Source organism: Athalia rosae, chromosome 7 (assembly GCF_917208135.1).
Source record: "Athalia rosae chromosome 7, iyAthRosa1.1, whole genome shotgun sequence".
NCBI classification, from domain to species: Eukaryota; Metazoa; Arthropoda; class Insecta; order Hymenoptera; family Athaliidae; genus Athalia; species Athalia rosae.
In genome coordinates, this window is record NC_064032.1 from 14,737,295 (window position 1) to 14,756,142 (window position 18,848).

The 18,848-nt window shown below is 42.2% G+C and overlaps 1 protein-coding gene across 1 annotated transcript in view; it reads left to right on the forward strand.

Moving 5' to 3' along the window:
• LOC105689632 (obscurin) overlaps positions 1-18,848 on the forward strand; it is a 187,147-nt gene that overhangs the window by 87,870 nt on the left and 80,429 nt on the right. The window contains exon 4 of the mRNA XM_048658583.1: positions 5,996-6,065. The gene's annotated coding sequence lies outside the window, so the exon portion shown is untranslated. The remainder of the gene's footprint in view (positions 1-5,995; positions 6,066-18,848) is intronic.

Consider the following 18,848-nt stretch of genomic DNA (forward strand, 5'->3'; position numbering starts at 1 on the left):
TTTTTAATGCCTCGATCGTTTTCTTCCCAATTTTCTTTTCCTTCTCAACGATCGGATTGACCATTCCGAACGAAAGAACCGCGTATTAAGGACATCGTTGTCCCTTCCAGCCGTAATAACAACGGCCTAGTATCGTCCTCGTAATATCGATGACTATACTATTTTAACCACGGTATATGAAGCCACCCTTTCCACCCCGTTTCACCGTCCCCTCGTCGTTTTTCTTCCCTTTTTTTTTCTACCGTTCTTTTCATGGATCATAGAGTACTTGGCGAAACGGTGCGGCTGAATCTTCCGTATTATATTATACTTCGAACAATTTCATTCCGGGGCGGACGAGAGACGAGCATAGATGTACGGTATCTACGTGGTTTTTTTTCTCCGCGCGGTATACACGTCCGTGGAATTTTGATGGCTCTTCTTTCACTGATAAAGCGAAGGGATGAAATAATAGAGAATACACAACGGAAGTCGAACGCCGCGGAAGAGGGAGGGATGTTCCTTGATGGGATATAGGTATTACATACGCGTGTACAATCCGTTGCAGACGGTGGTGGTCAGGGGTGAGTTAGTAAAGAAAAATGAGCGGGATTCGGTTCTACAAATGTTGGCGCTTACGGTAGAAGCTAGGTCACGTATTCGCAAAACCCGACAAGGCAAATCCGGGTAGAAATTTGGGGCGGTTTACTATTAGCGAAGGAAGGACCGCTGGCGTATATATATACCGTATCGCATGTATACCCAGTCTGACATGGGCGTGCGGCACAAGCATCGGTTCAAAATTACTCGCTCGCGGAGAAGGGAAGAAGGGAAGAGGGGTGGATGGAACGGAATGGAACGTGGCTTTCAGGGGGGGAGGGGGGCGGGTGTGTGGATTTGCCGTCTCGACGAATGAGAATAAATATTTGAATCGATCCTAAAGAGTTCGAAAATGTCCAACCGAAGGACCGTAGGCCTCTTTTTACCTTTCCTCGCCACCCCGTCGGGCACTTAAATCGAAATTCGAGGTAAAGAGATCCTTACGTTTCCAGCCCAAAAAGATCGATGGCGGAAAATGTTTAAGCAAGAAACTAGATTGCCTTTTTTTTTCCGTTCCTTTGTATTTTTTTCGCCCGAATCTTACCCTCGTTTTTTGAATTATATATCCATAAAAAAATTATCGTCGAACACACCGACAGGTACGACGAGTGACGTTTCTCGTTCGAACGATCTTCTCGTGCCCTACCGTGTCCTTCGTGTCCTTAGGCAACCTTTCGTGTTACGGTGAATTCGTTCACGTGAGAATACCGCGGACGGTAAAATCATCCGTCAAATATTTGACAAGTATTCCTTACTCACATCAGAAGTTCCCTCTCCCTGTATGTACGCAACCGGTGTATAGGTAAAACGCTATCGTATCTCGTACGTTGAACAAATGACGAAACGGCTTGAATTTACTCGAACCTGATCGATTTTATCGAATCAATCGGAGGTAGAGGGACGACGAAGTAGAGAGGACAACGGGACTCGATTTATCCCGTATAACGGAAGGTCCTAGTTGTCAGAGCAGGTCCTGCAGGCGATCCATCCAACCCCGTCCATCCGGATACACTTCGCTACCAAACCAAGTGGGACAAAGTGAATTTTCCCAGGGAATAAATTCCCTCGATTTTTCCGCCACGCACCCCCCCCGCCGCCGCCCTGTATTAATTTATTTACACTTATCCACGCTTCGTTCTTTCCAATTTTCATAATTCGCTTCCGCCGCGCGGTTAAGTATGATAAAATACACCTCATTTCGTCGGATTAAATAACTAGCTACCGATGTTACGTACGGTAGGTGCACGTACGGAAAAAGGTGAAAAATTACACTCTAAACTATATGCAGGTGTAACCGGTCCCTCTCTCTCTCTCTCCCTCTCTCTCTCTCTCTGAAACGTTCGAAACGCGACGCGGAGATGGTATACGTATAACTAGCTACTATATGTTTTCCTCGCTTCCTTCCTTCCTTCCTTCTAAAGCAACCCCCAGGAAAAGCGAGCCTCTCCGACCAACCGCACCGCATTTACATATTACTTCGGATATCAGCTACCCTGGGTCCAACGGTACACGGCGTATATAGGTATGCGCGATATATACCATGACCTAAAAACACGTCGTAGATCCCGCGTGGATGGCGTTTAGACTCACAGCGGAGAAAATTAAGTCTGCAATATTAATTCAACGAGTATACGACACATCGCGCGACCCTACATACAATATACCATTCGTTCCGAAAACCACCGAGGAGAAATCATGAACCGGTAGAAAATAAGCACCCCCATTTCCACCGCAATGTCCCTGGAAATTCAATATCGCGAAACAATATCCTGTACACGCCCACTGGAAATTACGATAATGGCTCAACCCTTGTCGGGAATTTCTTTTTTCTTGCCCGACGATTTGGCCGCTCGTCGAAAGCCTGGAATTAGAAATTCCACTTATTGTTACGCCGTGAGGAGCCTGCGACTTAAACGGATGAATTTTATTTCCTGCTTATCGAGACGCGTGCGACTTGAAATTTTTCCGTGACCCGAAGTCCCTCGCCAGGTTCTCGTGCGCCCGGGGATATTGATAAAACTTTTGTAAGATCATGAGACATTTTCACGGAAATATTACAAGAGTTCCTTTTCTTTTTTTTTTTTTTCAAGGTTCCTCAGACGTTTTTACCGGGTACAGGTGGCTAGGACTCGGTTCTAATATACTTTATCTCGATCCTTAGGGGGTGAATAAACTTTTCTTTACCCCGAAAGTGGTGGGCATACCGCGGTATACCTACGTGTAGCGGTAGATTGTATGAAAGCTCGAGGCGAAATGCGGAAAACAAGTTGATGCCGAAAATTGCCGTTGAAAAAACCAAATGCGGAAAAATCTTGAATAAACTATTCGAATCCAATCGTTAAAACGTTTCCCTCGAGAGGGACGAAAAAAAAAAAAAAAAATGGATAGATAGATAGATAGAAGCGGGAAAAAAAATATAGATTATCTCGGTAGCGTGTAGATATAACCTAGTTATACGCGAAATAAGGTTTCCCCTACCTAAGGATGATGGGAACTGTGCTCGGATAAAAGTGAGGAGAGTATTGCTCTTCTTATAGTAATGGGTTATACTCGTGTATGTATATAGGTGGATGCAGAGCTACCGGTCGCGACGACGTAGTACACATTCGCTCGCGAAGAAATCCTGCTTATATCGTGGAAAGAATATAAGTATAAAAATTTACGATATTGACGGAAAAATTGAAGTTTTCCAACGAGTGTTCGGATTTTTTCTTTGGTTTTTTTCTTACGAACCCCTCGCGCGTGTGTGTGTGTGTGGATATCCGTACGGTTTTGCATGCATACGGTTTACGGGTGTGGGTGTATACCTATTCTTGATATATACAAATTCACTTCGCGAAAATCTTGGAAACCCCGCGAATACGAGAGAATCTTTTTATCCAGCGATCGACAAAGTGCTAAGGATCGTAGAACTTTTCGAATGGCTGTTATACCGGCTCCCGGAAAATTGAGAACCCTTGAAATTTATTATCAACTCGTGTCTATTCAAATGATGTCTGACTACGAGATTGTCGGGAATCGAAGGAAATTCTTTACTCTTATACCAGAAGCACGTGACTGAAGTGCAGACGGTTAAAACTAACAGCTTTGTACGATAGCGGAAAACCTTAGCCACGAGGTGGTTCTCTTGTACTCCTTGCCAATCTGGAATAGTAGACGTTATAAAAATTTCTATGTATCGTACATAGGGTTTATACGTATACCTAGCCATCCAACCGGATAGCTTCGCCCGTTACCATCGCATCGCATCGATACATATTTTGTATTGATAAAATATTTCAAGGCTATTTATCCTACGACCGTTTCAGTTATAGACGTATACCTATATACCCCTGCGATACCTACGCGGTAAACGTGGTATCAGCGAATATCGAGCTCTATCGGAAATGAAATTTTTGTTTTATTCGTACGCGCTATTTTGTACACGTATATTTTCGTTAGTTTTTCAAAAATATTCTCCAATTGTATCTCACGAAAATTGGATTCCGAAGTGGACGTTACACGGGCTATAAAATTTATCTCTATTTTCAAACTCCGAAATTTTTTCGAGGATCTGGCAATGAAACTTCTGAACAATACTTCAGCCATCTGGAGCTGAAAATTAGAGAGGGGTGGCCGTCGGTCGATCGTCGGAATTTTTTTTTTTTTTTTTCCATTCTCCAAACAATTCCGGCGAAATATAACTTCGGGTAATGTGGGTATTTTTGAACGAGTGTAAAATTAATTAACGGGTTGAAAAATTAACGCAGATCATTCGATTAGATTTCGCTCTGGGAAATTTGCCGTAAAAATTTTCTTCATTTTTTTTCACTCGCTAGGTTTCTGACGAAGACAACTTCCACTTTCGGAAATAGGCCATTTTCCAACACCGTAAAAAAATCTCGAAAGAATCGGTAGCGGCGTAGGCCTTGCAGAAATAAGAATAGTTTTATTCTCGGTTCAGAGTATAAATGTGTTCGGCTCATCCCTTCCGCGCTATAATACGAAGTTTTGGTCCACCGGCTATAACATTATCATAATCCTTACCACCTCGAAACACGTACCCGCCATAACAAAAGTTATCCTACTGGAACCTCCGCTGATCTTCACCCCTTACCGTTAAACCTACGGACAACCAGACTCCGCGAAATTTCCAACCGCGCTTTTGAGAACTCCGGGATCTAGTCGAACCCGATCTTTTTTTTCCTCCCCTCGCCTTTTGTCCTTGTGCACCAGCTCTTCTAATTCATCCCCCAAAGAGTCAACATTTTTCCTACAATTGTATTATATTTATTCGTTCTCCCGAAGGACGACGAAACTTTTGTATCTTGCATCGTTTTTTTTCATTCATTTCACCGATATTTTTTTGTTGCGGTGTTTTTTTTTTTTTTTTCATTTTGCTTATCGTCGAATGAAATTTCGGGTGTTGATAACATTTGAGGCTAGGGGGGAGGGTGGGGGGGTGGGGTGAACGTATAACGAAAAAACGTGTTACCGTACCGATAACGTGTCAGCCTCGCGGGGCGTAGGCGGATTCGAGGGTAGAAATTGGCCGATGGGGGGAGGAGGGGGTGAGTCGAGGGGAATCGGAGGCACAAACAGGTAGTTACCCACCTAGGAGAGTATACGCCGGTATTAAAGCCCGCAGCGCGGAATAGAGGGAGTAGTATAGTCAGCCTAGGTGGTATATTTCATATTCGGGATTAAGGCCGCAACGTTGGCGCGGGCTGGAAACTCGAGGTGAAATTGGGAGGTTGGGAACGCTTATTCGCCGAATAATACCTGATACTACTTTTACCGGATATATTCTACCGTACGCTACCGCGTGTGGAATACCTGCAGACGCCGCTACCCTACGTACACCTATGCAGTTGCATCGCACACGTTCCCCCGGACATATCTCTCAATTAAATCCTAATGCCTTAATATGTACAACGTGATATTATGTCTAACACAATATTACGCCGTGTATTGCGTTACCAACGAACTTCGAAGATGAATGACTGTGCGCAAATCATCGAATCGAAAGTCCGGAAGCGAGAGAAAATTTTTTTTCTCCGCCCCACGCCGTGAAGAATAATACGTTCCTCGACGGACTCGCGACTCCGCCACGGGTTACGTAAAGAGGGCGGAATTTCAGGGGATGGTTCGGAATTTAGATAACGGAAGAGGTTAAAGGGTGGGTTACATATTGAGCTACCGGCGTTGCAGTATACCGATCGTTCCCGCATTTGCAATTTAAAATAGTTCTCGATTAAACTCGGCAAAGGTACAGCCGGTAGTAGTTACCCTACACTCCACGAACTACGAACTACACCTGCCGTTACCGTATCACCTGAAACGCTGAAAACCTTTGATGCACCGATCACAAAAAGAAGGATCGTGCAATTTTACTTATTCATTTTTTTAATTTTTTTGTTTTCTTTTTTTGTTTTAGTAACGGCGCATGACCCTTCAATACGTCGAGGAGATGAAGATTAGGATCCTGAAAAAACCTTGTCCCTGAGGTAAGCCGAGATTTAGCGCCTGTTGGGGGGGAAGGGACCTTCGCCAAGGTATACGGCGCGGTAGGTTATAGGGTACAACGATAAACCCATTGCGTAACTTCGGAGCCTCCGTACGTAATTGTTTAGGGTGGTCCCCCCCCCCCTCCACCTCCACCTGCTCCCCCACCCCATCACGCATTGTTGTAATTAGCCCTGGAGAACTTGAGACTGACTCAACTTGAGGTGTTACACACCCCAAAACACGCTTCGCTTCGCGAAACCTTCCCTTTTCAACGGTTACGTATACGTACGCCGTACCTATGCATTAAGGGGTAACGGTGGAATAACCCTATACCCGTTATATCTATAACCACCCTATCTCAACAACCGAAGGCTATACCACTATGTATATACGTGTACTTATCCTCGGAACTTTGATACATAAATTCATGCGATGAATCCTCCGATCGTTTATGTTTTGTTGCGAAGGTGTTGTAGGTGTGAGTAATTGATTTATAGGGCTTTGCTATAATTCAGTTTTCTCATTCGATAAATTTTACGACGCGTGGCTAGGTGTGCGGTATATCGTAGGTTCGATGTATCTACGGCGAATATACATTGACTAAAATTTTCCAACGAACCCCCCGTATCTCCGTTGATAATAATTTCGACGAGAGTAAACGCCAACGGAATTTTCAATTTTCTACGGTATATAATTTAAATTGTTAATATTATGCAGAATCACGTTACGCGTCATTCGTTTGTCGTTACGTATAATAATCGAAATATTATAATCGAGCCATTCCGAACGGTAATTAAATAGAATAATTGATTACTCGCTGGAATACGAGGGAAATCGACAACTATCGGTAATGAATCGCAAATTCGAATTTTCGACATCGTTCTGTTTTTTCCTTTTTTTGTCATTTACAATTGAAAGTGATTTATTGCAAAATGCAATGATGTTGCGGGTTTCTTGATGAGGTCAATTACTAAAAACTCCAATTATTTTTTCCCACTTTCGTGAACCCGGTACCATGCGATCATTCATCGCCAAAACGTCGCAAACTCGAGATGGCCTCTTCGGCAACGGATGCGGTTGAAGAAAAAAAAAATATGTTGATTAAAAATTTTCAGTTTATAGGTCAAACGTCGTTAAGTGTATGATATCAAAATTCGGTTCAAGTGACAGTCGCATCACGTCGCTTCGTGAAAGAATTTCGAAGGAAGATCAGTTTTTAATTTTTACAAATTTATTTTATTTCAAAAAGAAATTCCTCCGTACGAATAGAAACAACTTCGGGGCACCGCGGTGCGCGTATGAGTAATTCAATATCGAATTCCGAATTCTAATTATTACTACTTCATTTTTCAAAAGAAGGGGAGGGAAGAAAATGAAATAAACGCTACGGCTGCCGGTATTACATGGGATAAGGAAATTTTTTAATCTGCAGGGGTATCTTCTATTTTATTGTTTGATTTACTTATTCAATTTTATTTTTTCTTTCTTTTTCGAGCGCCTCCGTTCTTTTATCGACGTAAAATGCGGAGGGAATATATTTTGCCACGTGAATCTGCACAGAGCGGGGTAGAGAAAAAAAAAAAAGAAAAAACATCACGCGGAATAGGAAAAGGGCCGCATAACCGCGCGGTAAGAGCGATAAAAACGAGCTGGGAGATTTGCAGATGTTCCATTGAGTTTTATTTGTCGACTTAATCAACTCTGGGCCAAATTTCCTCGCACAACTTCTTCTCTCTCGGTTATTTTGTACCTTCACTTTCGGTCCTCCCTTTTTCCTCATATCCATCTTCGGGTCATTCGACGAGGACGGGCGCATTTATTCACTCACCTATAGCTGCGTTCGCGTTTGTTGCTAGCGCCGCCGCCGCTGCTGCTCCTGCTGCTACCGCTGCCGCTGCCGCTGCGGTCTTGATATGTGCTTTCATAAAGCTTTGGTAGGAAACGAAAATAAAAAAAAGAAAGGCCAACGTACCCGGAAGTCGATGAATTAATTTTCTCTTTTTACTTGTCTCAGGGACGTAAAAAGTAACGCAATGAAAAAGTCTGGGAATAAAAAGAGGGAGAAAAAAACAGGGAGAAGATAGTAGAGGAAGAACCCTCCCCTAATATAGTGTAGTCACTATATATACGCGAAAAGCTTCGGGTAGCTTTTTGAGGAGGAAGAACCGCCATGCGCCAACTTGAAATTATTTCAAAGTTCCTTTACTACTTGGGTTTTGTTTTCCGGGGGTTGAAAATCCGGGTTAAAGGTTGGCCGGTCGGTCGGTTAGTTGATTTCTTGAGAAACAACTACCACGCCTCCACTTTTGTACGTACAACACAGACGTGCATCTGTATGTAACCTACGGTGTATCCGCGATGTACGTCGTTACACGTTCCGCACATTTCGTCGTATTACGTTTAACCAAACTTAGCGTTCGCTACGCGATCTTATTCGGCGTTACCTTCTCTAGGAGGGGTGGCGAAGTCGATTCTCATAAAACACGTCGTGGTTTTGCTATTCTCGCGAAAATCCATAGCCGATACCATTTCATCCTTCGAAACAGTTTTGAACCCCAAAGATTTTTCATCTCGAGATAATAAATATTCTCCCTTTCTTTTTATTTCGAGAACTCGATCAATTTCATGGATGGATTAATTTGGCTTCAGATTCAGGTTCTTGAGATCAAAAGACATAAGAATATCATGAAAAACCCTTGAAAAAAATGTCGATTTTTAAGCAAAAAATAAATCATTTTTTTAATTGGGTTTAATATGCTTTTCTTACGTATTTTGATCTCAGGAATCCGAATCTGAAAGAAAAATTGATCTATTTCTAAAATTGACCGAGTTATCGCTAATTTTCAGCTTTTTGGGGTCAAAAATAAAAAATTTATTTTATGGTCTATTTTAATGTAATTTGAGCTCAGGAATTTGAATCTAAAAGAAAAATTGATCTATCTTGAAAAATGTCCGAGTTATCCCCATTTTTTCGCATTTTTTGGCATAAAAATGGAGATATCTCGAAGGGAAAAAATCGTAGCTCAATTTGGACGACGGATTCGTGTTCCTGAGGTCAAAATACGTTAGAAAAGTGCCATACGGTCAATTTTAAAAAATAAAAATTTTTGGTCAAAATTTGAGATTTTTCCAAGGGGTACCCCTTACGATTTTTTCAAATTTTGACCAAAAATTTTTATTTTTTAAAATTGATCGTATGGCACTTTTCTTATGTATTTTGACCTCAGGAACACGAATCCGTCGTCCAAATTGAGCTACGATTTTTTCCCTTCGAGATATCTCCATTTTTATGCCAAAAAATGCGAAAAAATGGGGATAACTCGGACATTTTTCAAGATAGATCAATTTTTCTTTTAGATTCAAATTCCTGAGCTCAAATTACATTAAAATAGACCATAAAATAAATTTTTTATTTTTGACCCCAAAAAGCTGAAAATTAGCGATAACTCGGTCAATTTCAGAGATAGATGAATTTTTCTTTCAGATTCGGATTCCTGAAGTCAAAATACGTAAGAAAAGCATATTAAACCCAATTAAAGAAACGATTTATTTTTTGCTCAAAAATCGACAAAAATCCAAGGGGTACTTTCAAAAACGATTGTATTCTCACTTCGAAATTCGAAAAAAAAAATCCTGAAATATTCAGCCCGATGGGGTAGAAAAGCTGAACAGTTTTTTGAAGTGATACAATGCCGAGAGCGGAGGCCAAGCAAAACATTTTTTTAGTGAAGTTTTTTTTTTTTTCGTTTCAGTTTATTTTCTTCTTACCCTTTTCGCTTTCCTCATACTCTTCTCCTTCTCTTCGCCAAATACTTTCTCAAGAGTATAAGGGTAAAAGAGATTGTTGTTTGAATTTTAAAGTCCGAAGAAAACCGAGCGAGCTTTATTTCAAGAAAGTGTGCGGTATAACGTTACATCCTACATACATACGCGTAATATTACCGTCAAGTTATTCCCACCGGGACATCTGCCCGCGCATTGAATAGTTCTGATAAAAATTCAAAAATATCACCCAAGCATATATCGTTCCACGTGCATACCTATATATGTAACGTACGTACATATGACACGTACATCGCGCTGGTACGTTCGACGACAGCTGCTACCTACCCAATACCTACCTATCCGCCTAGCTGGGTAGCTACCCCAGTCCCGCTTTGGGCGCTAGTGGAAAAGAGGGAGGAAAATATACACATACGCGGTGCGGGTCGTGATGGGTGATAGCTTCACCTTACAAGAGCGAACTGCCATGCCACTGGAGTAAACTTCACCTAAGCTTTCAGATTTATAGCTTCACCAGGGTGAATAATGTCCGTCCTTTACTTCGCGGGCCAATTCCAAGCGATACAATATCGCCGCCTCCTTCTTTTTCTTATTCTTATTCTCAGTGCAACCGGCTTCGATCGAAATATCCGCATATATACACTACAAGCCCATCTCTGTTCCACCCAATTTCTATACCCCTACGCAATTTCTCTTATATTTTTCACTCTGCAAAAGTGAATTCTTCGTTCGCCGATGAAATATTTTCTCTTATAAAATCCGTACCGAAAAATAGAAAAATTCTATCCGATACCTACACCGCAACGAAGCTCGAAGAAAAAAAAACCAACAAAAATCAGAAAGTATGAATAATAATTCGCTAACAATAAAAAGCTGCACTCCAATTTCTCGCTTCCTTTTTGTTCTCGTTTTAAAGATTTTTTTTTTATGGGAAATTCCCTCGGTCAAAGGGATGATCGTGCGTTGAAACTATTTCGGATACCTATACAGTGATCGGGAGCGTTGCGCGCAGGAGCTGAGCCGTATAAAACGGGGGCGGAAAGGGGCGGTCGGGGCGAAGAGGGAAGGGAAAAGAGGGATGAGGTGACGATGGGTTTTCTCGGGTGGATATATCCGTCGGTGAGGCACAAAGGGAACCTGTGCAACCCTATTAGACGGTGTACAAAGGCCTATGGAGACACAGGGTTGATCTGACGAGCCATAAAGAATCCGAAGACGATATTAACTTGACCCGACAAAGACTCTACGGTCTCGGTTCGCGATCCGGTGGAACCGGCGGCACCGGCGACGGTACCGGCGACGGCGACGGCACAAGCGAAACCGAGAGCTCCGGGACTCTCTTCCACTCGCTCGCTACTCGCAAAAGGTTCTCCGCGAGCTCAAAGACCTCGGGGATAACTTGACCAAGTTCCGATGGACCCCAAAGGAAAACGAAGATGAATTTCTCCTCGAACTCCGTATACCGCTGTAGGATCCCCCCGCACCCACGACCGGGTCCATGCTCCCCTGAAAATCGCCACCCCGATTAATTTGCTTTAGATTGCGGAACGCTACGCGAATACCTCCCTCCACTTTTTCGTCTTCTATTATCGATCGACTCGACGAATCGGGAAAATTTTTGATTGAATTTATTCGAATTAATTATTGAGGAAAGTACTATAGATCGCGCGCTTCACACTTTGATTCGACGAGTGAAAAATAAAGAATAAGGGTGGATATCGACGATCGGTTGTTGGTTTATTTTTCTCTAATTATTCGTCAACGGTTCGTCGCGAAAAGGTGTGAGCACCGGTTCGGTACTTTATCAAAAAAATTGTAAACCAGATTCTGCAAGCTCACTCCGCTATAGTTTTCCTCACAATGAGTATTCCTTTCGCATTCTTGCGAACTATAACTCTGAATACAATATTCTTTTTTCTTTCCGGCGCTTTTTTACTTCTTCTTATACTTGAGAGGGAATTGTAAGGAGGATGGAGGGATGGGGCGTTTAAGTCACCGTACATCACAGTAGTCTCACTCCCGTAGCACTAGGCAACCCACCTATACGTATAGCGTGTAAGCTTGCAGCTAAAGCTCTTTTACACGAGATTGACTATTGTCTTCGTGAAAACAACCTTTCTTCAAGTATTTTATAAAGACATCCCAGGGAGACTGGCTCGGATGTATAACGGAGCTTTTCAACAAAAATATGAAAAAGAAAAAACTAAAGAGTACCAGAGATGGCTGAAAAAAAAGTAAAACCTAGGCAGCAATTTTTCTCCACCTTTCTACCAAAGAGCGTATAATATGAACGAAGACTAAGTTTTGATAAAAAACTTTTCGCGAACTGCGACGCTTTGACGAAAAAGAAGAAAAGAAATTGTCATGCATTCACCTTATAGACCAGATCTTCGAATCACGACGTTTTCGTTGGGAAAAAAAATAGAGAGATAATCGGACGGATTTGTTTCTTGAAACTCGAAATGTGCGTCCGATTTTGTAATCTGGTGTAAATTACGGAACATCGGGATCCGCGATTACGGTGAACAAAATTCGAGCTGTTTTTGAACGGGGACGGTACGATATAACCCCGCAACTCGTGAGTACTGAGCGAAAAGTTTGATGAGAAATTAATCTTCAATTTCCAATTTCTACGTTACATATACCTGGGTGAATACCCCCTCCAGATCTAATATTCTCACCTCGAAAACCCCGTCGCTAACGACGTCCTGCGATTTTTCGAAAAAAGAACAGATGAACGAAAAAATTCTGCCGTTCGCAAGATTAGGGGGTTTCTCGGTCGGAAACCCGAAGACTCGAAGAACCAATAAAAGGGGGAAAATAAAGCAAATTCTTTTCATAGCGACGGGAGATTTCACACCGCAATCCCCGTCCCTAATCGCCTCTGTTCGTCGTTCACCTCCTTAGGGGTTGAATGACGTACTTAAATATTCATGAAGACGTCGACTGCCGCTGCACCGCGCGACGCTGTGACAACGACGGTCTAGGTTTTACTTGTCACCTTTATCGACAGCTTAATAAGTTTATCCGTTGTGGCAGGTAATTCGTCCCTTGTATATATATAGCTACCCACCTATCCCGCTACGCCTCCAGCCCCTCCCGATCTTCAGTCACTTCTCGAGTGGCTCGTTCTTCTCGAGAGTCCGCGGGGGGTTTCCAAGGGTTATAGGAGTGCATCGTGTTCGGGTGAAGCGCTGCTGGGCTTACGCCAACGACCCCGTCCGAAAGTCAAACGGTATAGGTATACCTCTGTGTACGTAGCCGGAGTTTCGAATTCATTTTTTCCGATCAAGGTCACGTAAGGTACGCGGGAACGAGAAACTTCGACAATGACGAATTTTTCTTCCACCCCCGTCCAGATTTTTTTTTTTTTTCATTTACTCCTCGATACGGCTGCGTCGGATTCGTCCCTCTCGTATTTTTGTTTGCCTGAAATTTAAAGAAGAAAAATTTTTTACTCCCTTTTCAACCGGAGGAAAGTATACGCGGCGGGTGATCCGGGTCCGCCAATCTTCCGGACAGATCATAAAAACGGGTTTCAAACGATACACATATAATCGGGGAATTTGGTGACCGCATTTTTATCCCATTTCTGTCAAATATCTTCGCAAACCTTTTTCTTTCATATTTCTCTAGTTTCCCCCGTCGCTTTTTTTTTTTTTTTTTATTTTTTTTGCTTTCTCTCACGCCCCGAATTCTCTCGCACACTCCGCTTGTTCTCGTGCTTTCATTTTTTTTCTTCCCTTCTTCCCTTCCTCTCTCTTTTTCTCGTTTTCACCCCCCCGAAAAATCGGAAAATACGCGACGAGGTTTCTTCGCACATTCACCCGGCGGTGCGGTGCGGTGCGGTTCGGTGAAAGAAGCCAAGCAATAATCTCTAATGGCACAAGCCATCCAAAACACCTCTCGGTGTGTCGGGATTGGGGGATGGGCTTTTTGGTATATATAAAACAAACACACGCTCTCGTACACACGTGTGCCGCACCCTATAACGCGAGTAATACATATAATAGTCTTAATACCTACGAGCCACGTGCCGCACCTTACACCCCCGTGGCTCCACATGACTCGACGCGAAGGAATCGGGGGAGGGGGTGAGATCTGAAGAGGAATGAATGGGGTTGGAGCAGCGGTGGCTAACTTATTGCAAGAATTACCAAAATATAGGGTTATCGTAGCGGTGCTAAAGCTACCTAGTAGGAAAGTATACGGGCAACCCTCTCGGAATATGGCTTACACCGGGCGGTAATGGACCTCAGACTTATAGCGCTCGGCGCCAAAGTGTGGGCGTTACATTCCATACGTGCGAATATGGGTGTATAAATATGATGTTAAGACGTATATAAAACAAAACGTGTGTGTATATAGGCTCTTGTTACAACAGATTCACGTACGCGGGGATGATAAATAAATATAGATATACCCCGATAAACGTCGCGTACCACCCAGCTGATGAAAAATTAACGCCACTACTACAGGGATGTACCCAAAGCCGAGATAATGGTGGGATATATGGACGAAAGTTTCCAGCGCAAAGCTCGTTACATTTTATAATTTAATGATCAGAAGAAAGGGTTTGCAGGTAAGGGTGATTTTTGATATGAATTTTTAATATATTTAATTTGGTCGTGAGGGAGGCAGATTACGAAATTAGGTGCTAATTTTTTATTTTCGTTTCTACTTAACGGAGGTGGATAACTTTTTTTTTTTTTTTTTATTAAAAAGTTAAGGTCCACTGGTGCGGTAAGAAGTTTGACGATGACGTTCGCGCGTGCGTCAGATTTCATTGATGACGGAAAAATGCATCGCATGAGTTACTCGATGCTCCGACGTGCATTTTTCATCCCCTTCGCGAAAGATGCGAACCCCCAACGAATCGCGTTGAATAACTTTTGAGACTCTTGCAATTTCGATTCCGTCGCATTCGCGTACAATTTTCAACGCGTCGCTTTCGTTTCTTCTCGTCCTCTAATTTCGGTTCTCCATTTCTTTTTTTTCTCTTACCCCCGCACTGCAGAATACTTAAAACGAAGTCTGCGGTCGAACGCCGAGCGATATTTCCAGTGACCGCGACCCACGTACATAACTCTTGAGAATCTAGTTTTTTATGCATGAAATAAATTGAAGCGAGATTGGCCCACTTTTGACTTGGCTCGGGTTTTGAACCGTTCTTAGAAGCTGACGAAATCGATTTCTCGCCAACTTTTTTCAGATACTTGCTCAAGTAAATACCCGCTTGACGGATACGTCGATACTTTCACGTACACGCGGCGATGACATTTCGCTCGACCGTTCGCTCGTCGATTTTTATTTTAATCGGCGTAATCGTTAGCGAAAAAATAAATTACGTAGAGGGTACGGGGGGAGGATCGTGGAAAAACTAGTTGGAAATATTGAAGAATCCTCCCGCGAAGCCAGGAGTTTCGGGATCCACATGCCGCGGCCACTCCCTATTCTTGTTTTGGCGGTGAACGAATTTATTGGAAATAAATCAAGCACCTGTTTTGCGTTGTTCCGGGACTCGGGAGTCGCTCCGCTGCGAGAATCAAATTGAAGAAAACGAATTAGAGGTGATAAATAACGCGGAAGAGAAAATGATTATTCTCTTCTCGTACTGTGCGCGGAGTAAATGAAAATATCACGGAACGCCGTGGTGCAGTTTGACCCATATAACAAATGATCGAATTACCGACGATGGTCGTTGAATTCAATAATTAAACACGCTCTGATTTGATCATATTTGACTTCACCTCCGCCGTCATTAGCGAATAATCAACGAGGAGATGCGGTGTGGTATCGAGTGTCATCGAATTAAGCCCACAAAGTCAAAATTGATTTCGATTAAAATCGTTGTGACTAATACAAACGGTGAACGACCGTCTGTGAAAAATTTTTCGTATTTTTTCATCGATCGAACGATAATTAATTCGTAAATAAAATAGTTCGATACGTGAAATGAAATTGAACGAGATTAAATGAAGCGAACTGAATTCAACAAAATTGAACGGAATTAAACCGTATACCAATCTGTTCGTCTTGAAAACGTTGTCCGTCTCTCAGAGTCGTCCCTCGTTTCAATCTTCGGGTTGAAAGTCGAGATGATAATCGCGCAAGAAGTGATTTTAAAATTAGAATCTCCGTGAGTACATATAGTCTAAGTATATAGGAGGAATTAAGGAGTAGGGAAGAAATTAAATGGAGGGTAATAGGGAAGGATAAGAAGAGCAAAAGTCAATTCGGAATCAGGATAATTTGACTTTAGCTTTTTTTCACAATCAAATCAAAAAAGGCATCTCTCTCTGCAAATATATGTACAATGTCGGTGTACAGAACTGTACCAAAAAAGTACATGAAATACTGACAGAAAAAAAGGGAAAGAAGAAGCAATTTAAAAATAATTCCCCCTCGCGAGAACGTAAGAGGATTTTATTTTTATATTTTTCTAAAATAATCAATTCGGTACATCGGGGAATAAATAAAATTCACAAATGAAACTTGTAATATATCTTTTTCTCCTCATTTCTACTCGACTCTCCGAGCTTTCCATATTCACCGAGTTTAGATCACAAAGAAAAAGCCCCTTTTTTCAACTCTGAGACAACGTTACCGGACAAATACATTATTTAGTATGTGTTCAACCGCGGCTTGAAATTCGTTGTGACAAAATGAAATCAAAGAAAAAAAAAGAAAAAAAAAAAAAAAAACGTAAACCAGATAAAGGAGCTGATGCGGAGTCAAGCTGAGCTTTGCGAGCTTCTCGTGAGCCACTTTGGGGAGCGAATCTACCGCGAAACATATTTATATTCGCAACCTCGGTTCAGAATATATAGGAGCTTTCTTTATAACCGTATACCCAACTACTATACAGCCACCGTTGAAAAGTCCAACTTTATATCAGACTTACGATCCTTTGTTTGAGGGAACTATCTATCTATATACGGTGCACTCTACGCTGCACCTAGACTCTATGTGGGGTAAGAATTACAGAGCAACTTAGACCGAACGATAAGAACTCTCTCGGTGCGGCTGGAAAACGAACTGACATTGGAATCGTGTGCCTATGAAAGTAAAAGAGAAAAAAAAGAAATAAAAAAGTAGAGGAACTGTTGGGTGATTAATTTAATAGCGAGGTAAATTGAAAGTTTTAACGAAAGTTCAAGCCTCGGGGACGACGAGTAGAATTTCTCTATTGTTCTTTTTTTTTTTTTTTTTCTAAAGGAATAAAATAATCAAGAAGATTGCCGCTTATATCGAAATGAAATTCAAGCCACTCGATGGCGAAAATGAGGGTTAATTTTTCCCGGTACGACAGAAAAAAAAGATCTCACGAGATTCGTTTTCACTTGTAAGAAAAATTCAGGTTTTGATTTTAACGGGGATGATTTACGTTCGCATATCTCTCGGATTATTTCAATCCTACCGATAATTCAACAAATAAAAAACGAAAAAGCCATCAGAGTGAAATATGTACACTGCGATAATGGCCTAGAATATTCCCGACGTTTTGCAATATTTAGAATCCACATTATCCAATTTATTTGTTGCCGAAGGTGGGGGGATACAAGGTAGTTACGTTTATAATGGGACTCTTAATCTAAGTAGGGCGAGTTTGAAGGAATCCGAGCCGAGCTAAGAACGAAAGTTTTTTCAGGAACGAGAATTGTTGCTCATCCCTATCGTGTATAATTCGTTTCGCAGAGGGGAAAAAAAAAAAAGAGAGAGAGAAAGCTAACGATGAAAAAAAAAGAAATAGGTTTCAAAAACATCGGATAAGATTGTTATTTTTCGAGCGTGTGCGGAGGAGCTAGAGAAGGAGACTCTAATCTGTGTAAAAATATTTAAGGGATGATGGAAGAATAAGCGAGCATCTTGATGAGGGTTATAACGTTGAAGCTTTTGACGACAGCGCGTCCGTTACGTTCCCCAGTGTTCGAGATTTGTTATGCCCCGAGGTCCGTGAGATGAAAGAAGAAGACCCCGGGATGGTGTGTAAGCGAGAAAAGGGATGAACGTCTGTTCGGTTTTTTCCAAATATTTTTTATCTCCTCTCTTTCTCTCCATTCCCTTCGTCTCGGTATTTTTTCAGTCAAGGTACTCCAAAGAAGCGCACGCGTAACGCTCTTTCTAAAATTCCCAAATCATAAATCAAAACCACACCGCGCAGCGCGTTCACCGGGGGAGAATAAGAAATGTGAGAAGAGTGGGAAAAAGAGGAGGAAAAAATGGAAGGGAAAACGAATAAAATAAAACATTTATATATATACGTACAATGCACGCATATATACAAACAATATATAAATTTTCGCCACCGACAAACTGTGAAACGGGTCTTCCTCGACGACAAGTTTAAGGAGATTAAAGTCACACCCTCTCGACCAAACTTCTCGCCTCTTTCGGCAACTTTTTTTCCTCCGTCTTTCGTCGTTCGATTCTATCTCACAGATATGCGTACTAATTTATACCAGATTCCACTTCGCGTGTGTACCTACGCGATACACCTAATGTGGATACATCGCATATATCAGCGATCGCGTCTGTTTTCGCATAGCAATCCGCGAGTGTAATCTATAGTTGATGAATCGCGGGGGACGAGGGGAGCGCTTTGTTTCGCGAACAAGAACAACAATACCCTTGCGGGAACGGATAGACGCAAGATATCCGTGTACATACGTGTAATACGTACGCACGCGCACGTGTGGTTGTGTGCGTAGAGCTGTGTATGTATTTACGGAAATGCAAGTAGACAGGTGGATGGCCGATTTGTCCTTCGTTGTCTGACTGGTATAATACCCTACCCCGTACACACACACCACCCCTCACACCCCGTAGTTTAATCGCGACGCACTCACGCCTCACTCGTATTGTCATACCTCCGTTCAATCTATTATAACAATGTTCGATTAAAGGATCAACCGTTCGATATCCCGAGCCATTTCAGATATCGAAACGGTAATGACGCTCATTGCGTTCTACGTGCCGTTCAACTGCGAGCGAGCCCC